Source organism: Pleurodeles waltl, chromosome 1_2 (assembly GCF_031143425.1).
Source record: "Pleurodeles waltl isolate 20211129_DDA chromosome 1_2, aPleWal1.hap1.20221129, whole genome shotgun sequence".
Lineage (NCBI taxonomy): Eukaryota > Metazoa > Chordata > Amphibia > Caudata > Salamandridae > Pleurodeles > Pleurodeles waltl.
In genome coordinates, this window is record NC_090437.1 from 237,219,309 (window position 1) to 237,241,788 (window position 22,480).

Sequence of the window (22,480 nt, forward strand, 5' to 3'; positions counted from 1 at the left end):
TGGCACCAAGAGCACTCCACGACAAATAGAGTGTACCACATCTTATTGTGGAGAAAAAGGGCGAGGTCACCTATTTGGTAGACCTTGGCACTGCCAGAAGTCCCCTCAGGGCACTGCATGTCAACAACCTTAAACTCTACTATGATAGGGCAGATTTGACCTTGCTCATGGCCACAGATGAGGGTCAGGAGGAAGAGAGTGACCCTCTCCCTGACCTCTTCTCCAACACTGAAGCTGATGGCTTAGTAGAAGGACTTGTACTTGCAGACTGCCTCACAGCAGAGCAGAGGGAGTTTAAGAATTTACTAGGCTAATGTTCTGAACTCTTTTCACTCACACCTGGTACACTACTTGGTGTGAACATACCATTGATACTTGAGACAGTTTGCCTGTCAAAAGTAAGATGTGTAGGCAGCCTGATCATGCCAGAGACTATATTAAATCTGAGGTTTAGAAAATGTTGGACCTAGGTGTTATTGAGCACTCAGACAGCCCCTGGGCCAGCCCAGTGGTGCTTGTCCCCAAACCTCATACCAAAGAAGGAAAGAGAGAAATTAGGTTTTGTGTAGACTATAGAGGGCTCAATACTGTAACACAAACAGATGGTCTCCCAATATCCTGGGCAGATGAGCTCATAGATACACCGGCATCTGCAAGTATCTAAACACCTTTGACTGCAGGGTTTTGGCAGATCAAATTATCAGAGGATGCTAAACCCAAAACTGCATTTGCAACCATTGGAGGGCATTAACAGTTTACAGTTATGCCCTTTGGTCTGAAAAATGCACCTGTCATTTTCCAGAGGCTGGTGAACACAGTCCTCCGAGGTCTGGAAGCTTTCAGCGCAGCATACTTAGATGATATTGCTGTATTTAGCTCCATCTGGATGACCACCTGGTCTACCGGGTTCACTTTCAAGGCTTCAAAATGCCAGATAGAGCAGGGGAAAGTGGCTTATCTGAGCCACAGGGTAGGTGGATAACAAGTTGAACTACTACAGGGGAAAACACAGACTATTTTAGACTGGGCTCCCCCTACTACTCAGACCCAGGTCAGAGCCTTTCTTGGTCTCACTGGGTACTACAGGAGGTTGATTAGGAACAATGGCTCTCATTACAACCCTGGCGGTCGGTGTTAAAGTGGCAGTAAAAAAATGGGATCCACCCTCACCCCTCACACCATACACACAAACACATGCAACATAATTACATATACACCCCATAACCCTCTGGAAGAACGCAAGGACAAAAGGAATTGAGTCAAATTAGTATAATATTAGAATTCTAGAGAAATACGTTCTTAAATAAATAAACAGTATCTACAATACATTCAATATATACAAAATGAGGGACAATGTCCACACAAAAATAGTCTATGGCCCACTGGGCCATAACACATAGGCCGAGCCCTCACTTGACTCTTGCCTCAAAACGGAGAGAACACTGCAGAGGCATCAGGTCGAAAACACACAGGCCCCTCAGTGGGAAGGGGGGCACCTCAGTTGAAGATGGTACAACCCCACTGCTCCTGGAGGGGGCTCCATGCCCACAGCGATGTCCTGGTGAGTGCAAGGCCACAGTCTCTCACGTCTCTCCAGTAGGTGATTTTCCCCCTCCTTGGTCCTGGGGAGTGCAAAGCCACAGTCTATCAAGCCTCTCCAGTGGGTGAATTGCCCACTGCTTGGTCCTGGGGAGTGCAAAGCCACAGTCTCTCAAGTCTCTCAAGTGGGTGGTTTACCCACTGCTTGGACCTGGGGAGTGCAAGACCACAGTCTCTCTAGTGGGTGGTTTGCCCATTGCCTGCTCCTGGGGAGTGCAAGGCCACAGTCTCTCAAGTGGGTAGTTTGCCCACTGCTTTGTCCTGGGTAGTGCAAAGCCACAGTCTCTCAAGTCCCCCGAGTGGGTGGTTTGCCCACTGCTTGGTCCTGGGGAGTACAAAGCCACAGGCTCTCAAGTGGGTGACATGTTCTACCTGTTCTGGAGGCAGCTTGGTGCCCAGTGTGCTTCATCCTGCCAAGGACAGGGTGAGTGGATGCCTTTCTCCACTGGCTCTGGAGGAGGCTTTGTGCCTAGTGTGGTTCATCCTGCCTAGGATAGGGTGAGTGGATGCCTTTCTCCAATGGTTCTGGAGGGGGCTTTGTGCCCAGTGTGCTTCATCCTGCAAGGATAGGGTGAGTGGATATCATTCTCCACTGGTTCTGGAGGGGGCATTGTGCCCAGTGTGCTTCATCCTGCGAAGGATGCGGTGAGTGGATGCATTTCTCCACTGATTCTGGAGGGGGCATTGTGCCCAGTGTGCTTCATCCTGGGAAGGATGCGATGAGTGGATGCCTTTCTCCACTTGTTCCGGAGGGTGCATTGTGCCCAGTGTGCTTCATCCTGGAAGGGATGCGGTGAGTGGATACATTTCTCCACTGGTTCCGGAGGGGGCATTGTGCCCAGTGTGCTTCATCCTGGGAAGGATGCGGTGAGTGGATGCCTTTCTCCACTGGTTCCGGAGGGGGCATTGTGCCCAGTGTGCTTCATCCTGGGAAGGATGCGGTGAGTGGATGCATTTCTCCACTGGTTCTGGAGGGAGCATTGTGCCCAGTGTGCTTCATCCTGCCAAGGATAGGGTGAGTGGATACCTTTCTCCACTGGTTCTGGAGGGGGCTTTGTGCCCAGTGATGCAGCAAGTGGGTGGTGCCAGGTCACAGTCCCTCCCCTGGGTGTCAGACCCATGAGATTCGCAGTGGTCAGGATGAATGATAGTCCATGGAGGCAGTGCTACAGTCCATTGGCCGGTGGCTATGGCTGCACAGTGGTGGTAGTGGCGGTGCTGGTAGGGGTGCTGCCAGTGGTGGGGGAGCCTCCAGCCCTTCCCCTGCAGCCTCAGACGGCTGCCCACGGGGGCTGCTGCTGCTGGCAGTGGTGCCACTTTCAGCAGTGCAGGTGGCGGTGCTAGCCGCGGTGGAGGTGCCGGTGCTACCAGTGGTGGGGGGAGGCTCCAACCCTTCTCCTGCAGCCTTGGACGACTGCCCACGGGGACTGCTGCTGCTGACAGTCGTGGTGTTTGCGGCGGTGCAGGTGGCGGTGAAGGTGGCTGTGCTTGTGGCAGTGCTTGTGGCGGTGCAGGTGGCAGTGCTGGCAGTTGTGCTGGTAGCCACCAGGCCTTCACCTGCAGGCTCGGACAGCTGCAGTGACTTGGCTGGTGTTTTGTGCCCCTTCCTGCCCTTGGCAGATGGTGGTGTCACCTTGGGTCTGGCAAATGGAGTCTTTGAGGTGGCCTTGCTGGGTGGTTGTGGCTCCTTCCCCTACTGGATGCTGTCCCCTTCTTCACCTTGGCAGGTGGCTATGGCCATGTAAGGTGTCTAAGATCATGTAACTGACCCCACCAATACAAATTTGGTATGGGGGGGGCAATCCCATGCACCTCGGGGGCTCCACCATTGACACCCAGTACTGCCAAACCAGCTCTCTGAGGTTTCTACTGCAGCCCCAGCTGCTGCCACCTCACAGACAAGTTTATGCCCTCCTGGGGATTGAGCAGCTCAATCCCATAAAGGCAGAACAATGCATTTCCTTTGGGAGAGGGATGTTACACCCTCAAACAGCCTGCATCCAACAACTCGATGTGGGTCATCTCTTGCACCAAGCAGGAACACGCAGATATCCTTGGTGCATTTCTGTACTCTTCTTCCAACCGAATAATCCACTTTTGCACCTTCTTCCAGGTGGGCAGGGGCTCCTGTTCTTCCTGGACTCTTCTTCGAATTCTGGACTTGATCTCCTCTATCCACAGGTCCAGGAATCCATTGCTTGTTGCTTGCAACCTTGCTTGGTTCTTGCATAATTCTTTATCACGACTTGTAGTGTGTTCTGAGGAAACTTGCTGTACTTTACTCCTGCTTTCCTGGGCTCTGGGGTGGAGTACCTTTTTTTGTTGATACTCCCAGTGCCCCTCTACACACTACACTTGCCTAGGGGGGAATTCAACATTCGCATTCCACTATTTTAGTATATGGTTTGTGTTGTATTTTCTATTGTTTGCACTATTCTATGACTCTTCACTTACCTGATTTTGGTTACTAGTGTATATATTGTGTATAATACTTACCGCTAGAAGGAGTATTGCCGCTGAGATATTTTTGGCCTTGTGTCACTAAAACAAAGTATCTTTATTTTTGGTAACACTAGGTATTGTCTTTTATTGTTTATAAGTACTGTGTAAGTATAGTGGTATTGAAGAAGCTTTGCATGCCTCCTGGTTCAGCCTTGGCTGCTCTGCTACAGCTACCCCTAGACAGCCTACGCTGCTAGAACACTGCCTACACTTGACTAATAAGGGATAACTGGACCTGGAATAAGGTGTAAGTACCTTAGGTACCCACTACAAACCAGACCAGCCTCTTACAAGGGCACACATCAGCTCCCCTTGTATGACAGTCTAGAGTGAATGCACAAACAGCCCAGCTGTCAACCTGACTCAGACATTCATTCCACAGCCAGGCTGAGGTACAGAATGGTTTAGCAAGGAAATGTCCACTTTCTAAAAGTGGCATTTTCAAACTTCCAATTTAAAAACTAACTTCGCCAAAAGATATTATTTTTTAAATGTGAGTTGAGAAAAACCCCAAACTCCACATCTCTATCTGCTCCCAATGGGAAATTACATTTTATTTCAAGGTATCCCAGTGTTATCCTGTGGGAGAGATAGGCCTTGAAATAGTGAAATTCAAATATATAGCAACATTTCTCTATCAGGACATGTAAAATACTCCAATACATGTCCCACCTTTTAAATACACTGCTCCCTGCCCATTTGACTGCCTTGGACCTACCTTAGGGGTGACTTACATGTAGTAAAAGTAAAGGTTTGATCCTGGCAAGTGAGAGCTCTTGCCAGGTCGGAAGGCACTTTAAAACTTCACACACAGACACTGCAGTAGCAGTTCTGAGACATGTTTACAGGGCTACTATGTGGGTGAGAAGGCAAAAACACATTAGGAACCACATCAAGAGTTGACAGGTCTAGCAGCAGGCCACAACCTGTGCCATATCTGACCAGCACTTCATCTTGGTCAGCTTAAACTTTTGACTTTGTCCCAGTCCAGCACGACCAGAAACCTGCAATTGACACTTCCCGCCTTTTCAACCAAATTTCTCCTTAAGCTATAAACAAATCACAACTCTGGTTCCACTGATTGGCTTTTTCAGTGTTTTGGTGCCATTTTATTTATAAAAATATCCTCTATTTCGATAACTTAGTGTGGGATTATTCTTGTTTTGTGTTTTCACTTTCTTACTGTTTGAGTGTTGCATAAATACTTTACACATTGCTTCTAAGTTAAGCCTGACTGTTTTTATGCCAAGTTAATGGAGGAGTAAGCACAGGTTTATTTTGTGAATTTTGAGGTTTACTCTGACAAGGATTGTGTTTATTACTTGAATGGAAGGTACATCTGTTTTTCTAGGTCGGTTTCTTCGATGAGTTGTGTAAAGACCAGGGGGTGACCAAAATAAACTAATCTAGGTAAAGTAAATGACATTCACAAGATAATCAAATTCAAATCAGCTATTACTGAACACAAATACATTATGCTAAAACATTAATTAAGTCTGAAAATCCATCATCTAATCCATCAGGTTTATGAAGCACACAGATGGAAGTGACAGGTTACACTTGAAAACATTTCGACAGAATGCATTTCAAAGGCAGTTGCCTTTCTCCCATTTTCTCAAACAATATAAATGACTTCAAAATCATATATGTAATGATATAGTATTTCTTGGACAACTTTATAGGACTAAACACACATCATAAATATCGGGAGTCTCATATAATTTAGTAGTTTACTCTACGTAGATTAGACAGAAACCATTTTTTCTTCTGTGTATGGCAAGAACGTCACTGGTTTCTGCTACTTCCAATTAAATGTAAAAGAAGCATTTAGACGCACTATTAGCTACATGTAATAATCAAATTTCAGACAGACTTTCTATTGTATTTGTATTATACAATAAAATGATCGTAACAGCCCCTCATGATGTTTACTCCAATTGCACCTACACTCAACAGTTCCAGAAATACCAGAACTCAAACATTTGCACCATTAAATTAATTTACCTTGAATAGGGTGGGAGAGCATTCAACAGAGCTCACAGGTTTTCCCATATCAGGCATGAGTGATCCAGTCATGTTTGTTTCTTACCATTGCATAACTTAGTAGTTTTTCAACCACAAAATAAAAACAAGACTTCATGTGTTAGAATCCAAAATCAAACAAAATGATTGAATGAGCTAGCTCACATTGAACAACAGGAGATGAACTTGCTATGCCTGCCATTGCCTTTTACTTACATTTACACACATATAAACTGACTCATAGCTTCCTAGCCACTTATATTGGTAAAATATCAGTAGGACACTACGGTGGTCATTTTGACTTTGGTGGTAAATCAGCCTACCGCACCGGTGACGGCTGCCAAAATACCACCACTGCGGCTACCATCCATCTCCCATATTATAAGCACTGCCAGACTTCCGCCACAAGAAGGGTGGAAATCCAGCAGTGTTCATGGTGGCCGATGGTGGTAAGGTGGCGCTGCTACCACCAGCACCGCCACGCTAGTAGAACACCACCAGCCGTAAGATGACCTGTGATACGGCCTGACGGTGTTCTGCTGGTGGGGCGCTGCTGGAGGTAGCAGCGCCCCTTCCCGTTCCCTGCCAGAAGACCTCCCTGACAAAGGTAAGTCCGATTTACCACAGGGGAGGAGGTGGGAGGGTGGGGGTGTTGTGTGTGTGTGTCTGAATGTGTGGATGTTAGTATGAGTGAGTCTGTTAATGCTTCTGTGTGTGTTGTGTTGTTTGTGTGGTTGTATGCATGAGTGCATGTCTGCATGTCAGTGTGATTGTGTGTAAGAATGTGTGTGAGTATGTCTGGAAGTATGCATGTATGAATGCATGTATGCCAGTGTGTGTATGAATGTGTGTATTCCAGTGTGTGTATGAACGCGTGTATGCCAGTGTGTGTATGAATGTGTGTATACCAGTGTGTGTATGAATGCATGTATGCCAGTGTGAGTGATTGGGTTTATGCGTGGTGTCTGTGGGTGTTTGCGTGTATGGGAGAGGGGGAATGAGTGAGAGAATCGGAGGCGGTGGGGGTGTGTTTGGATTGGGGGTGCATGTGAATATCGGGGGTGGGGAAATTAGTGTGTGTATAGGGGGTGGGAGGGCTTTGGAAGGAGGGGAGTGGGGGTGCCAGATGTGTGTTGGGGGGTGGGGAGCCACCTACCGGTGACAGGGAAGGAATTCCCTGTCACCGGTAGGGCCTACCACCATGGTTTTTGTGGCGTTGCTAACGCCACGAAAACCATGGTGGTAGGCAGGCTACTGTGCCGGCCGGGGGACTGGAGAATGATATCTCCGGCCCGGAGGCTTATACTGCCATGGCGGTATGAGTGGAGAAGTGGCGGGTTGGCTGCAGCCAACCCACCATTCTCATAATGAGGCGGTATGTGCCGCCAGCCAGTTAGCGATACTACCGCCACATTTACACCCACCGCTGAGGTCATAATGACCCCCAGTATCTACACTTAAAAGTGAGAACACAACCAAAGTATTACCTAAACAATATGGCTGCCTTTTACTAGAGGAGTCATTAGCCAATCACATACTGCTTCGTTATTGGTGTGTACAGGGGTATAGCATGAAATTGCTTTGGACAGCTGGAGATGTGATAGCCACGACTGACACTGGACAAAAGAAAGTAAAGCATGATGCACAGATTGGTATGTGAGACCTTGCCTTACAATTTTGTGTTATATCCTTGTCCTGTTTTGTAGTTAAACATATAGGACACCAGGTTCCCCAAAAGTTAAATAATTTCCTTAGGCGAGTAACATAGTCTGTTCTGGATAAGCGTCTCCTTTACCTTTTGGTAGTTTATATCATGGTCTTGGAGGACAGGAACAACAAAAACCCAAGCTTCCTCTCATTCTTTAAGTCCCCTGGAGATAAATGGTTAGTGGAAGGAGCTAGCAATTCCTGAGATTGGACAGGACAGTAGAAGGTGAGGTATCCCATGCCTGGCATCAGATAGCACAAGATGAGCTAGCCATGCCCAAAGATGGACTGCAGGAGGTGAGCCAGCTATCCCTCACACTGGACCGCACGAGAAGAGCCTGCCATCCCTTACATAGGAGAACAAGAGATTTATACACACCAAAGCACAGGCTTGAGAACTGATATAATATTTTTTTTTGCCATTTTTTTACTACTCTGTGTGTGTACTAATTGCCATACCAACCTAAAGTAACATCTTTAACTGACATTAAGCATGTGCAGCACTTCCCACATAAGCAAGTTTAAGTGCTTCACTCATTGATTTGCTTTTATTTGCAGATAAAAATGTATATTTAATTCAAAAGGGAAAGTGGCAAAAAAAGCACTGGATGTCGTTGGTGTATTCACAGAGCACCATTCAACATAATGCTGCAAGCAGTTCCATCGTCCTTGACAAAAGCAAGTACACATTAGAAAACACTCATGTGGCTGAGGCAGTAACATTATGGAAATATCAGTTTAAGCCTCCCTGTGACCAGCACACTCCTTGGCCCCATATGAGTACTTTACGCGTGTTGGAAAGTGGATTATTAGTGAGGGCAGGTAAGTACCTGCACTTAGCAATAGGCCACTAACCTCCATTTAGGTCCAGATAGGTCTCAATAAATTAAACCCAGCTCAACCCTTGGAAGCTTGGCAATGAGCAACAAGGCTTCACTTACCAGACAAGTGTGTAAGGCATTTAAAAATCACAAAACAGTAAATAAGTAAAGCACAAAACACAATAAAATTCCAACACCAATTTATGAACACAAAGTATATTTTTATCTTTACAAAGAGAGCAAAATGAATAAAATTGGATAAGGGGAACCAGAGATATGATTTTTTAAAGAATTAGGGGCATATTTATACTCCGTTTGCGCCGAATTTGCGTCGTTTTTTTCGACGCAAATTCGACGCAAAACTAACTCCATATTTATACTTTGGCGTTAGACGCGTCTAGCACCAAAGTTCATGGAGTTAGCGTCATTTTTTGGCGTGAACACCTTCCTTGTGTTAATGATATGCAAGGTAGGCGTTCCCGTCTTAAAAAATGACTGCGATGCATATGCGTCGTATTTATACTCCCGGGCAAAAATGACGCCCGGGAGTGGACGGGACTAAAAAACCTGCATTTGCGCCGGATTTTAGCGCCTGGGTCAGGGCAGGCGTTAAGGGACCTGTGGGCTCAGAATGAGCCCAGAGGTGCCCTCCCAAGCCCCCAGGGACACCCCCTGCCACCCTTGCCCACCCCAGGAGGACACCCAAGAATGGAGGGACCCATCCCAGGGAAGAAAAGGTAAGTTGTGGTAAGTATTTTTTTTTTTTTTTTTTTGTGGCATAGGGGGGCTGATTTGTGCCCCCCTACATGCTACTATGCCCAATGACCATGCCCAGGGGACAGAAGTCCCCTGGACATGGCCATTGGGCAAGGGGGCATGACTCCTGTCTTTGCTAAGACAGGAGTCATGTTAATGGCGTCTGGGCGCCAAAAACAAATGGCGCAAATCGGGTTAAGACAATTTTTTTGCCTCAGCCTGACTTGCCCCATTTTTGGACGCCCAAACGCCATTTTTCCCTACGCCGGCGCTGCCTGGTGTACGTGGTTTTTTTTCACGCACACCAGGCAGCGCCGGTCGGCTAACGCCGGCTAACGCCATTCAATAAATACGCCGCCCGCATGGCGCTTCAGAATGGCGTTAGCCGGCGCTAATTTTTTTGGCGCAAAACTGCGTTAGCACAGTTTTGCGTCAAAAAGTATAAATATGGCCCTTAGTGTTAGGCTGACCGCGATGGATCTCTTCTGGGCTACAGCAAGCGGAAGGCCCCGATCAAAAGTTTACCTTCGCACTTAGTTGTTTTCTTGAAGATTTTCTTCAGCGGGACGAAGTTGACAGTCCAATCTGACCTCCCTGGAGCCCTTCCTCAGATACGCATTGTGGGAGCCCTCAGTGAAGATTTCTACATTCGGACTTAGATGATTTTTCGAGTAAAAATCCTTTGACTTGGACGAACCTGAATCTTGATCTGACGTCCCTGGAGTCCTCTTCGGATATACTGCTTGGTAGTTGCCGGTCAAATTTCTACGTTTGCACTTAGCCACTTTTTTGGATATTTTCTACAGCGGGACAAACCTGCATGTCAGGCCAGGTCGCAGTTGAGGCAAGCAAGCTGTAGCTGCCGTGGCGGGTCGGTCCCTTCATGGAGCTTTTTCCAAAAAGTACTCCAAACTTATGGATCTTCATCCAGATGGTCTTTTAAGGTTCTTTGGAGTCCACAGCTCACCGCAGGTTCCAGAAGCCTTGAGTTGCTCCCTGAGTGCGCATGCTACAACTCCAAGAATGCACCTTGCTCAAACTCAAAAACGGGCACTGGGCAGGGGTCAGCTGGTCAGCTTTTCAGGATCTGAGGCAGGGGACTCTGGTTAGCAATTTATCACCGGTAGCAAAACAAGAGTCGCTCCTTGAACCAGTTGAAGTCAGGCAAAGTCCTTCTTGTGATGGAGACCAATTGTGTAGCTGGTGCAGTCCTTCTGAGTGTAGTGTCCAGATGCAGGTCAGGGGTCCTTCAGGGCAGTCCTTCTTCTCCTGATGTTCAACATTGTAGGAATCCGGTAGGGATCTGAGGAGTGGATGCAGCTCTGTATAGAAGCCTGGCCTGGTTTGAATGGGTACCTAAGGTACTAACACCTTATACCAGGTCCAGTTTTCCCTTATTAGTGAAATGTAGTTAGTGTCTAGAAGCTAGGCTGCCTAAAGGTAGCTGTAGACAGAGCAGTCAAGGCTGAACTATGAGACATGCAAAGCTCTTGTAATACCACTGTAGTCACACAGTACTTCAACACATGAAAGACAATACTCAGTGTTAAAAAATAAAGGTACTTTATTTTAGTCACACAATGCCAAAAATCCTTTGTAGGCTATACTCCCTTATGCGTTAAGTAAATGACACAAGATATAAACTATTAACCAGAAACAGATAAGTACACAGTAGAAAAACAGTGCACATAGTGAAGATCGCCAATGGGCCTAAGGGGAACACAAACCATATACTAAAATAGTGGAATGCGAAAGTCAGTTTCTCCCCTAGGCAAGTATAGTGTGTAGAGGGGTGCTGGTAGTGTAAGAAAACACCAAAGGAAAGTAATGTGCCCCACCACAGAGCCCAGGAGAGCAGGCATAAAACACAGCAATTTTTTGAAAATGCACTAGAAGTCGTGATAGAAGATAATGCAAGAACCAGAAGAGACTGCAAGACACCAATGATGGATTTCTGGACCTGAAGACCTGTGGAAGAAGGGGACCAAGTCCAAGAAGCACCGAAAAGTACAGGAAAAACAAGAAACCCTGCTAACCTGGATGAAGGTGCAAAAGTCGAACCACTGGTGAGAAGACAAAGTCAGTATTGCAACAAAGAAGACAGATGTGGGTCCCTGGTTGGTACAGAAGATGTCCCACGCCAGATGGATGAATGCAGTCTGGTTTGCATACCTGGATTCCGCCAATAAGCCTTGGCACAGGCAAAACTCGTGGTTTATAGATAATGACACTGCCTGGGACCAGGAGGTACCTGGTGGCAACTACCCAGGACGTGCAGACAGAGGGCGCTCTCAGCAACTCAGAGAGCCCTCAGAAGACCAGGCAAAGTGCACAGGAGTCCCACAATACGGGGACAAAGAAGGTGCAAATAGAGGCCCACGTAGCATGACACAAAGGATTACCACGCCACCAGAGTACCACTCAGGAAGGTGTGAGTTGCAGGATGGAGTGCAGGGGCCTTATCTATGCTGTTCATGAAGAACTTCTTGGAAGATCGCACACAAACCTTGGCAGCTGCAAGCCACGAAGAACACAGGGGTACTGCCTTCATGGGAATGCAAGCTCTTACCTCCACCTAAGTAGGATAGCTGGATGTTGGGACTGCCAGAGTCAATTTACACCACCACCCATGTCGCTGGATCCATGCCTGTTGCCTGGAGATGGGACCCAAGCCACAGGTTATCACTGCAGAGATGTGCCTGTTGAAACGGGAAAGTGGCTCCATCACTTCACGGGAGATTCCATTGGTTCTTCTGATGCAGGCTGAAAACAGGTAGTCGTTTGGAGGATGCACGACCTGGAAACTGTTGCAGTTGCTGGCAGGAGCTGAAGATACAATGTTGCAGAAGTTGTCTTAGCTGCTTTGTTGCAGTTTTGTAGAGTTCTATCAGGAGATGTCTCTGACGTCACCTGCTGGCACTGGCCACTCAGATACTCCCAGATTTCCCTGATCATCATGAAAACAACATGGCAGAACCCTGGGACACTCTGGAGGAGCTCTGGGCACCATCTTTGGGGTGGTGATGGACATGGGAGTGGTCACTCCCCTTTCCTTTGTCCAGTTTTGCGCCAGAGCAGGGACTGGGGTCCCTGAACCAGTGTAGACTGGATTATGCAAGGAGGGCACCATCTGTCCCCTTCAAAGCATTTCCAGAGGATCTGGGAGGATACCTTTTCCATGACTGTAACACCTATTTTCAAAGGAAGAGGGTGTAACTCACCTCTCCTAAAGGAAATGCATTGTTCTGCCTTCCTGGGATTGAGCTGCTCAAATCCCAGGAGGGCAGAAGCATGTCTTTGAGGTGGCAGCAGCCAGGGCTGCTATGGAAACCTCAGAAAGCTGGTATGGCAGTTCTGGGGGTCCATGGTGGAGGTCCCAGAGTGCATGGGATTGTTGTAACCAATATTGGAATAAGTATTGGGTTACAGTTCCCAGCTGTTCTACACCGTACATGGCCATATTCAGGGTTAAGACTGTGAAGCTATATATAGGTAATGACCCATATATAGTGCAAACTTATAATGGCATCCCCCACTCACGAAGTCCACGACAATGGGCCTGGACAATGTTGGGACACCTCTGCTAGTAAAGGGGTGCCCTCACACACAGGTACTATGCACCTAGCCTTCAGGGCTAGAAGGTTAGACATATAGGTGAATTATAACTGACCAGGTGCAGAGAAAATGTCTGTGAAATAGTGCATGCACTATTTCACACAGGCTGCAATGGCAGTCCTGAAGAAGTCTTTGCATGGTCTCAATGCTGCAGCCCATAATGATTCCCTAGTACCTATGTACCATATACTAGGGACATATAAGGGGGGTCTAATATGCCAATTTGGAGTGGAATACTGGGTTACCAGTATGTAAGTACAAATTTGGAACCAGAGAGAGCATAGGCACTGGAGGTCTGATTAGCAGTACTCCAGTGACACAGTCAAGCATACTGACAAAAACAGTGAAACAGACTGACATGTAGGGCACAAACCATAAACATGGGGGCCCTGACTAGCAGGATCCCAGTGCACAGTCAAAACACACTGACAAACAGGCCACACATGGGGGTAACCATGCTAGAAAGAGGCTACTTTCTTCATTATTTATCCTTGCTCCTGTGTGAAAAGCAGGGGGGTCCTGGTTCTATAATCAGATGCATGGTCCTCCTCCCTGTGATGAACTGAGAGTGTGGCAAAAATCAATCCCAGGAAGCAACATTCTTCAAAAATCCATCATGGCTGAAACTGATTTTTGGAGGTTACATCTGGCTGAGCCCACCCACTGGTGTGGCTAAAAATCCTAAACACACCCCTCTCCTGCAATCTCCTAATCTAATCAAAAGGGTACCTCATTGTCTGGGGTTGCAGGATGTGAGGGAGGTGCTGGGTTGCTCCAAACATCCTTCCCTGCCTTTGAAGACCAGTTTGGCAGCCCTTCCTGCTTCCACATCTGCTGAGGTAGTTCTCCTCCTCCAGGCCCATCCTTTGTGTTCAGCCCAGGCCATATCATACCTCATCAAGGCAGCCTGGCCAGGCTGGCAGAGGCTGGCCAATCAGAGAAGGGTACTATAGAGCTGAAGTTGGCAACTTTTTAGGTAGAGTTTAAAACTCTTTTCCTGAACTAGTTATATTAAATCCAACAATTGTAAGTTGTGGGATTTATTATAACAATTAATTTGATCCAATGAAGCACCACTTTTCCTACGCCCCTTAGCACCCCCTAATGCCACTATGTGCATGCCATAATCAACATTTTTTACGCAAATCCTGCAAAGCACATTAAGGCCAATTGAAAACAATGGTGTGCCTCCTTTTAACGCCTTCTCCATGCATGCGTTAAAAATGCCACTAGAAATGGCACAAAGAAATCTTTTAGATTTCTTTGCGCCATTGTTACAGGCCCCCCTAGTGGAGGAATGCCCCCCTTTCATACATTATGCCTGGTGCAGGCGTAATGTGGTATAATTGGCTACAAAGTGGCTCAAAGCATGCATTGCACCTCTATATAAATAAGGCACAGCTTCTTTGCCATAATATCCCCAGATTAGCATAAAACAATTATGCCAATGGCGATATATGGTGCTAGGGTCTCTTAAATTAGGGTCTTTAATTCCTTATCAGCAGTTTATCATTAAACATTAACAAGCACAGTCTATCAGAGTGTAAACATGAAATGAAGCTCATTTAACCATTGCTACAAGGTGAAGTGAATATGCAGCCAAAGCAATTTCAGAAAACACAGGACAAAATTAGAATAATTCTAGAGTAAGCGATAATATCACAATTGAATCATACACACACTTATGCACCTCAACCAAAACATATGAAAAAGCACCTTTGGTTTGTTTAAACATTAGGCGACACATTTGGAATTAACGGTAATTGTTCACCTTTAAGTTGTGGTGCCACCGAACCTGCTGCACTATTGATAGCTATGGTACACTGAGCACTAACCCCAGCTTGGGTAACTCACAAACGGCCATTTCTTGCTAATCAAAATCGAGCCACAGGAATGCATTCACACATTGTCTACTACAATATCCATCAGTGCTGGAAACTTCATTGTTTCTTATTTGCATTTTCTCAAACTTCAGAGCAAAAAACTAAAGGAAGCCTTTCATGCCTAGACCCTAAAAAAAAAAGAAAAAAAGATAGGTTTGGAGCACAGTGCTCATTTCAGTCTGGAGGGTGTGGCATTGTTATGCTGTTATTGTTTGCACCAGAGCAGCAGACAGAGAAGCAGATAATCCCCAGCAGGTCTCAATCTAAGACAAATTAAGGAGCAGGTGGTGTGTGTTACTAAATCAGCGTGCTTCTGCTCTGAAATGCTTGCCCTCACATATCTGAGAGATCTTTCACAGAACAGTGAGTGCTAACATAAAAAAAGAGAAACTTCCACACAGTTAACTTTAAATAAGAACTTTGCAAAGTCTCTCTTTATGCATGTTTAGTGTGTGCACTCCAAAAGATAACCTGGGCACTTTTAACCCAGTTGGTGTTGTGTCTCTGTTGAGTCTGTAGGTCAATGTGATGACACCGAGGAGGGATCAAAAGGATCTTCTAGCAAAATAAACCAGAGTGTTTCTTTTTTTTCGCCCAGTAGATGTGGAAGTGCTTCAGTGTCTGTCCCCGCATCCCTTCTTAACCATCTGTGATGTCAGTCTGCTGTGAGGCATGCTGATGTCACAATTTTCCCACTGGAGTAGTAACAAGAGGCAAGTAGGTGTTTGCTGCTGCTCCTTGGGTGGAAAAAGGTCCTAAAAAAGCACCCACGGATTACAAGTGCTAGGGAAAATGTCAGAGGCCTGCCCTTTTCATCACAGGCTGATCTCCTGTGGGCTCTAATTTGTTTATTATATATGTGTCCTTTGCTTGGGGGTCACGATCGGCCCCCAGGATACTACACATGTATAAAAAAAAGTGATGTATCTCCATTACTCTCTCTCTCTCTTTCTCTCTTCTCTCTCTCTCTCTCTCTCTCTATATATATATATATATATATATATATATTTATACATATATATATATATATATACATATATTAATATACATCGATATAGATAGAGAGAGATTATATATATATATATATAAATAATCTCTCTCTCTCCCTGAAAACCACACTACAAAACACACTCATTTCAGACCATGATTCTTTGCTATTCCACTGCAGAACACAATTGTACTGCTGATTATACAACTCAGGTTATTATTTACTCCCTCTGATCATTTTTCATTTGTTTCATGTTGAAATATCTCATCAACTTGTGGGCTACTATTTCATTTTCTTAGTTACGTACTATGGCAAGGATGAGGAATCCACGTTTTACAGAGGGAGAACTGTCAGTCATGATGGATGCAATCATCACAACAGAACCACAGTTGTTTGGTACCCAAGTACAAAATATAACCATATCCCAGAAAAGGCAAATGTGGGCCACAGTATTTGATGGAGTGAATATTGTAGCAAACATCCTGTGCACACAGGAGGAGATAGTAAAAAGTGGATTGACCTGCGTTGGAGAGTGTATTCACTGGTGTCCAAGAAAACCATAGAGGCCCAGAGGACTGCTGGTGGTTCTCCCAGCCCCCTTTACAACTTTGCTCCATGGGAAGAGAGGGTCTTGCACATCCTACATCCTGACAGCTTGACAGGAAACCCTGGTGGAATGGAGACTGGTAAGCTGGACTTATTAATGTCTCACTTACTAGAAATGTAGATTTTGTCCTTAAGTTAGCTGTTGATAATGTTTCTAGACTCTTATTAAAACATATAAATCAAAATTTGAAATATCAATATATATGGTTATCATCATATTAGTAACATTATGGTTGTATCTCTCTTTTTAACCCCCTGGGTGCCTGGTACGATCTGGTCTCAGCTTCCAGCGCCATTGGAAGAGAAATGCAAAGCATTTCTCTTCTGACTGGGAGGTGTGGGCAGGCAGACACATGAAAGGAAAGGCCTTTCCTTTCATGCCTCTGTATGCAATTCTGCAGCCTGATTGTGAAGCAATCGGGCTACAGAATTGCCCACTAGACATCAAGGAAGTTTTTTTTGGTTTATTTAATTTTATGCATCAAGGGAGCGGCCCCTTTGGCAAGTGCCGCTCCCCAGGGTGGCAATTCATTATTAGACCTTCCCCCCCCGGGGGGCAGATTGGCCTATTTTAATTAGGCTGATCTGCCGCCGGGGGAGCACAACCCACTAGACACCAGGGATCATATTTGTTTTGTTGGTTTTTTACATTTGGGCAGATTTTTTTTACATGTGGGGCAAATTGCTTTTGGCCATATCTGCCCCCCGTGAGGGCAGATCAGAATTGTTTTGGGCCAATCTGCCCCCGGGGAGGGGGGCAGAAACCACTAGACACCAGGGATTTTTTTTTTAGTCAATTTCAACCAAGGGGAGCGACCCCTTAGGCAAGGGTTGCTCCCCTGGGAGGGAAAATTTATTTTTAGGTCATTTTTGCCCCCCTCAGGGGCAGAAACCACTAAGCACCAGGGATTTGTTTTCCTTTTTTTTTACAGACAGGGACTGACCCCTTAGGCAAGGGTCACTCCTCTGGGGGAAATTTTTATTTGAGGCCATTTCTGCCCAACTTGGGGGGCAGATTGGTCTATTTTTCTTAAGCCAATCTGCCCCAAACAACTAGACACCAGGGATTTTTTTTTTAATGTCAGTTTCATGCAAGGTGAGTGACCCCTTAGGCAAGGGTCACTCCCCTGGAGGCAAATTTATTTTAGGCCATTTCTGCCCCCCTGGGGGCAGATTGGCCTATTTTAATTAGTAATTAAGTGGTTTACTAGGCACCAGGGATTTATATAAAATGTGTTTTTTTTACAGATGGGTCGTGAATCCTTAGACAGGGGTCACTACCCTGGGGGGGGGAGCTAAGTTATTTTAGGCCATTTCTGGGGGCAGATCAGCCTATTTCTATTAGGCCTATGTGCCCCCAGGGGAGGCAGAAACCAGTTAGGCACTTGGGATTGATGTGTGTGTGTGTACATGTTTTTTTTGGGGGGGCAGACCTTTGGGCAAGGGTCACTCCCCATGGGGGCACATTACTGTTGGCCATTTCTTCCCCCCTCGGGGGTAAATCTACCTACTTTTCGTAAGGCCCATCTGCCCCCAAAGGGGGCAGAAAGCCTACCAGAGACCAGGGAAGATTTTTTTTCATAAAAAGAATGTGGGGGTAGGGCCATACCCCACCCAAACAAATGAGGATAAGTTGTTCTGTCCACTGGGGGGCATCAACTCCCCTGGGGGCAGAAAGCCTACTAGATGCCAGGGAATAAAAAAAAAAAGTGGGGTGCTGGCTACCTACCAGTATGGGCATGGTTATGCCCCCACTCCAAAGACCCCAACTGAAGGGGTAACAGTCTTTCAGCTCTCCCGTGCACACTAACACATCTTGTCCCATGGCAAGCAGGAGGACATTTGATTATTTTGGGTTTTGGTTTTACATTTGAGACATGAGAGCTTGTCTGACTCTCAAAATAGTCCCACTTGAAATGGTGAGGGCGGTACTTTTTGGACTTTGGGACGCTGCAATGTAGACAAGTCTACGAGACTTAAACACTTCTGAAAACTAAGCATCTGGGTGAATCCAGGGTGGTGTGCTTCACATGCATCCCACACCATTTTCTTACCCACAATGCCCTGCAAACCTCCAACTTTGCTTGAAATCACACATTTTTCCCACATTTTTGTGATGGAACTTTTTGGAATCTGCAGGAATCCCCAAAATTCCTACCACCCAGCATTGTTGCATTGTCGCATCTGTACCGATAAAAATTCTTCCCCACTTGACAGCCTAAAAATATTTTTTTTCAAACTGCCCTTTTGGGCACGCTTTGTTTCCCCCTCATTTCTAACACATTTTGGGCTCTTCCCGGTCACAGGTACTCGGCCCACCTACTGAACTGAGGTATAATTTTTACCTGGACAGTGAGGGGAACATTGGGTGGTAGGAAATTTGTGCTGGTATGGTGAGCCACACAGAAATGTGGGAAAAATTTTGATTTTGCTGAGGATTCTGGGTGAGAAAACACTGAGGGATCCACACAAGTCACACCTCATTGGAATCCCTCGGGTGTCTAGTTTTCAGAAATATTTGAGTTTGGTAGGTTTCCCTAGATGGCTGTGGTATCCCGAACCAAAAACGCAGGTGCCTCCTCCCTGCAATAACAGGTAGTTTTATATTTGATAATTTTGATGTGTCCACATAGTATTTTAGGGCATTTCCTGTCTCTGGCACTAGGCCTACCCACACAAGTGAGGTACCATTTTTATCGGGAGATGGGGAAAACACTGGGTAGAAGGAAGTCTGTGGCTCCCCTAAGATTCCAGAACCATGCAGCACCGAAATGTGAGGAAAAAGTGTTTTTTGACACATTTTGAGATGTGCAAAGGACTCCGGGTAACAGAACCTGGTGAGAGTGCCACCAGTTCCCCCATCTTGCGTTCCCCTAGGTGTCTATTTTTAAGAAATGTCCAGGTTTGCTAGGTTTTCCAAGGTGCTGGATGAGCTAGATGCCAAAATCCACAGCACTTTGCAAAAAACAGGTCAGTTTTCTTTGGGAAAATGTGATGTGTCCATGTTGTGTTTTGGGGCATTCCCTGTCACTGGCCCTAGGCCTACCCACACAAGTGAAGTACCATTTTTAACAGGAGACTTGGGGAAATGCTGGGTGGAAGAAACATTTGTGGCTTTTCTTAGATTCTAGAACTTTCTATCACTGTAATGTGAGGAAAAAGTGTTCCTTTTGGCCATATTTTGAGGTTTGAAAGGATTCTCAGTAACAGAACCTGGTGAGAGCCGCACAAGTCTCCCCATCCTGGATTACCCTAGGTGTCTAGTTTTCAAAAATGCACAGGTTTGGTAGGTTTCCATACGTACCCGTGGAGCTAGAGGCCAAAATCCACAGCTAGACACTTTCCCAAAAATATGTCAGATTGCAATATAAAAATGTGATGTGTCCATGTTGCGTGTCCTGTCGCGGGCATTTGGCCTACTTACACAAGTGAGGTACCATTTTTATCAGGAGACTTGAGGGAACACAAACTAGAAGAACAAGTGTTATTGCCCCTTGTCATTCTTTACATTTTTTCTTTCCAAATATAAGACAGTGTGTAAAAAAGACATCTATTTGAGAAATGCCCTGTAATTCACATTAGTATGGGGACCCCGGAATTCAGAAATGTGCAAATAACCACTGCTTCTCAATACCTTATCTTGTGCTCACTTTGGAAATACAAAGGGTTCCTTGATACCTATTTTTCACTCTTTATATTTAACCAAATAAATTGCTGTATACCCGGTATACGATGAAAACCCACTGCAAGGTACAGCTCATTTATTGGCTCTGGCTACCTAGGGTTCTTGATGAATCTATGATCCCTATATATCCCCACACCCAGATGAGTCCTGCAGACGTAACGATATACTGTTTGTGAAAATCTGACATTGCAGGAAAACAGGGAGGAAAATTACTGTTTTTTCACCTCAATTTCAATAAAATTTTATTTCAGCTGTTATTTTCTTTAGGAAAACCTTATGGGATCAACACAAATGAACCCTTGCTGAATTTTGAATTTTGTCTACTTTTCAGAAATGTTTCGCTGTCTGGGATCCAGCATTGGTTTCATACCCATTTCCGTCACAAACTGGAAGGAGGCTAAAAGCACAAAAAATAGTAACAATGGGGTATGTCCCAGTAAAATGTCAAACTTGTGTTGAAAAATGTGCTTTTCTGATTCAAGTCTGCCAGTTGGGAAGATGGTGATTTTAGCGCCACAAACCCTTTGTTGTTGTCATTTTCAGGGACAAAACTACAAGTCTTCTTCTGCAACCTTTTTTCCCATTTAAAAAAAAAAACAATCAACCTTTTTGCTGCTTTCTGGCTAATTTCTTGGTCTCTTCCAGGGGAACTGGGTACCTGGAAACAAAGGATGCAAATGTGGCATGGGTAGATTATGTGGACAAAATGTTATGAGGGCCTAAGAGCGAACGGCCCCAAATAGCCAAACAAATGCCTGGCACCTGAGGGGAAAAAGGTCTGGCAGCGAAGGTGTTAACAATGATCAACATTTGCTGTCATTATGGGCCTCTTTACAACCCTGGCGGGCAAAAACCGCCAGGGTTGTTTTGACGAATGTACCGCCAACAGGCTGGCGGTACAATCTGCCTCATTATGACCGCAGTGGTAGATCCGCGGTCGCACCACCGGTTTCCCGCCATAGTTGTCCTGGTGGTTTTAATCTGCCAGGGCAGCTCTGCTTGCCAGGGGATTACAACTCCCCTTCCCTCCAGCTTGTCCATGGCAGTAGTGACCGCCATGGAAAGGCTGGTGGGAAGGGGAGTCGCGTGGCCCCTGGGGGCCCCTGCACTGCCCATGCACTTGGCATGGGCAGTGCAGGGGCCCCCAGGCACAGCCACTCCTGCGTTTCACTGTCTGCACAGCAGACAGTGAAAAGCGCGACGGGTGCAGCTGCACTCCTCGCACAGCAGGAACACCGTTGGCTCCATTGGAGCCGGCTCCAATGTTACGGCCAACATCCCCACTGGACTGGTGGGAGGAAACTCTGTTTCCACCCGCCGGCCCAGCGGGGATATCATAATGCGGCCGGTGGGATTGCAGCCTCATAGTTGGCCGCTCGGCTGTAAAACCTTGGCAGGCGGCCTCTGCCGCCCGCCAAGGTTGTAATAAGGGCCTATGTGTGTTGTTCTCCATGGATCATCCCTTGCATTTGCCTAGTTTGTTGATTTGTTTCAATGTGCAGTACTCAAGAAAACACGATCAAACCTCCATCTATTTCCACATGAAGAAATAGTGCTTCCAAGTGTCCTTTTCAGCTGTCTGCATCATTCACATATGTGTGTACATATTGTAAACGTGTGTTGATTTTCACTGTATATATTTTATTAGGTATGTTTAACTCATATTTGTACAGGTGTTGTTAATTTGAAAAGAAATAACTACAACTACCCAGGTGCCCTGTTGTTGTCTCTGGAAAATAAAATTGCAATGGGATGTTGGTTATTCTTTCTTTTCTTACATAGATGCACATATGTCAAAGTGTTATGCATTTGAAAATAACCATTGTTTTCTATTTACGAAATGTCATTTTTAAGTTTATCTAGTATGTTTTCACTATCTTTTCATTTGACTGAACTGATGTAATTGGCTTCACAAGTCTTAGTATGTTGACTACACGATTTACAATCATGTCTTGTTGTATGCTGAATACAAGTAGTACTGATAAACAATTTACTTCGCAATGTTCATATGACGACAAATGCCATTAATTCTTCTAGGTTGTATAATAGTCTACTGTGTGTGGTTGGATGTTTGGTAAATGGAATGTAGCCTTTCTAAATAACCTTCTTCTTTCCAGTACACCTCTTCACCAGGGTTACTGAAGTTTGCATGTGTGTAAATTAACATGTAATTGTAATTCAGAACAAAATCACAGAAAGGTCTAATCACTCCATTATTCATTTGTGTGCAGTTAGATTGCCCTATTTGTGCCTGAAGATACATTTGATGTGCAATCCACACTTTAAATTGTTGATT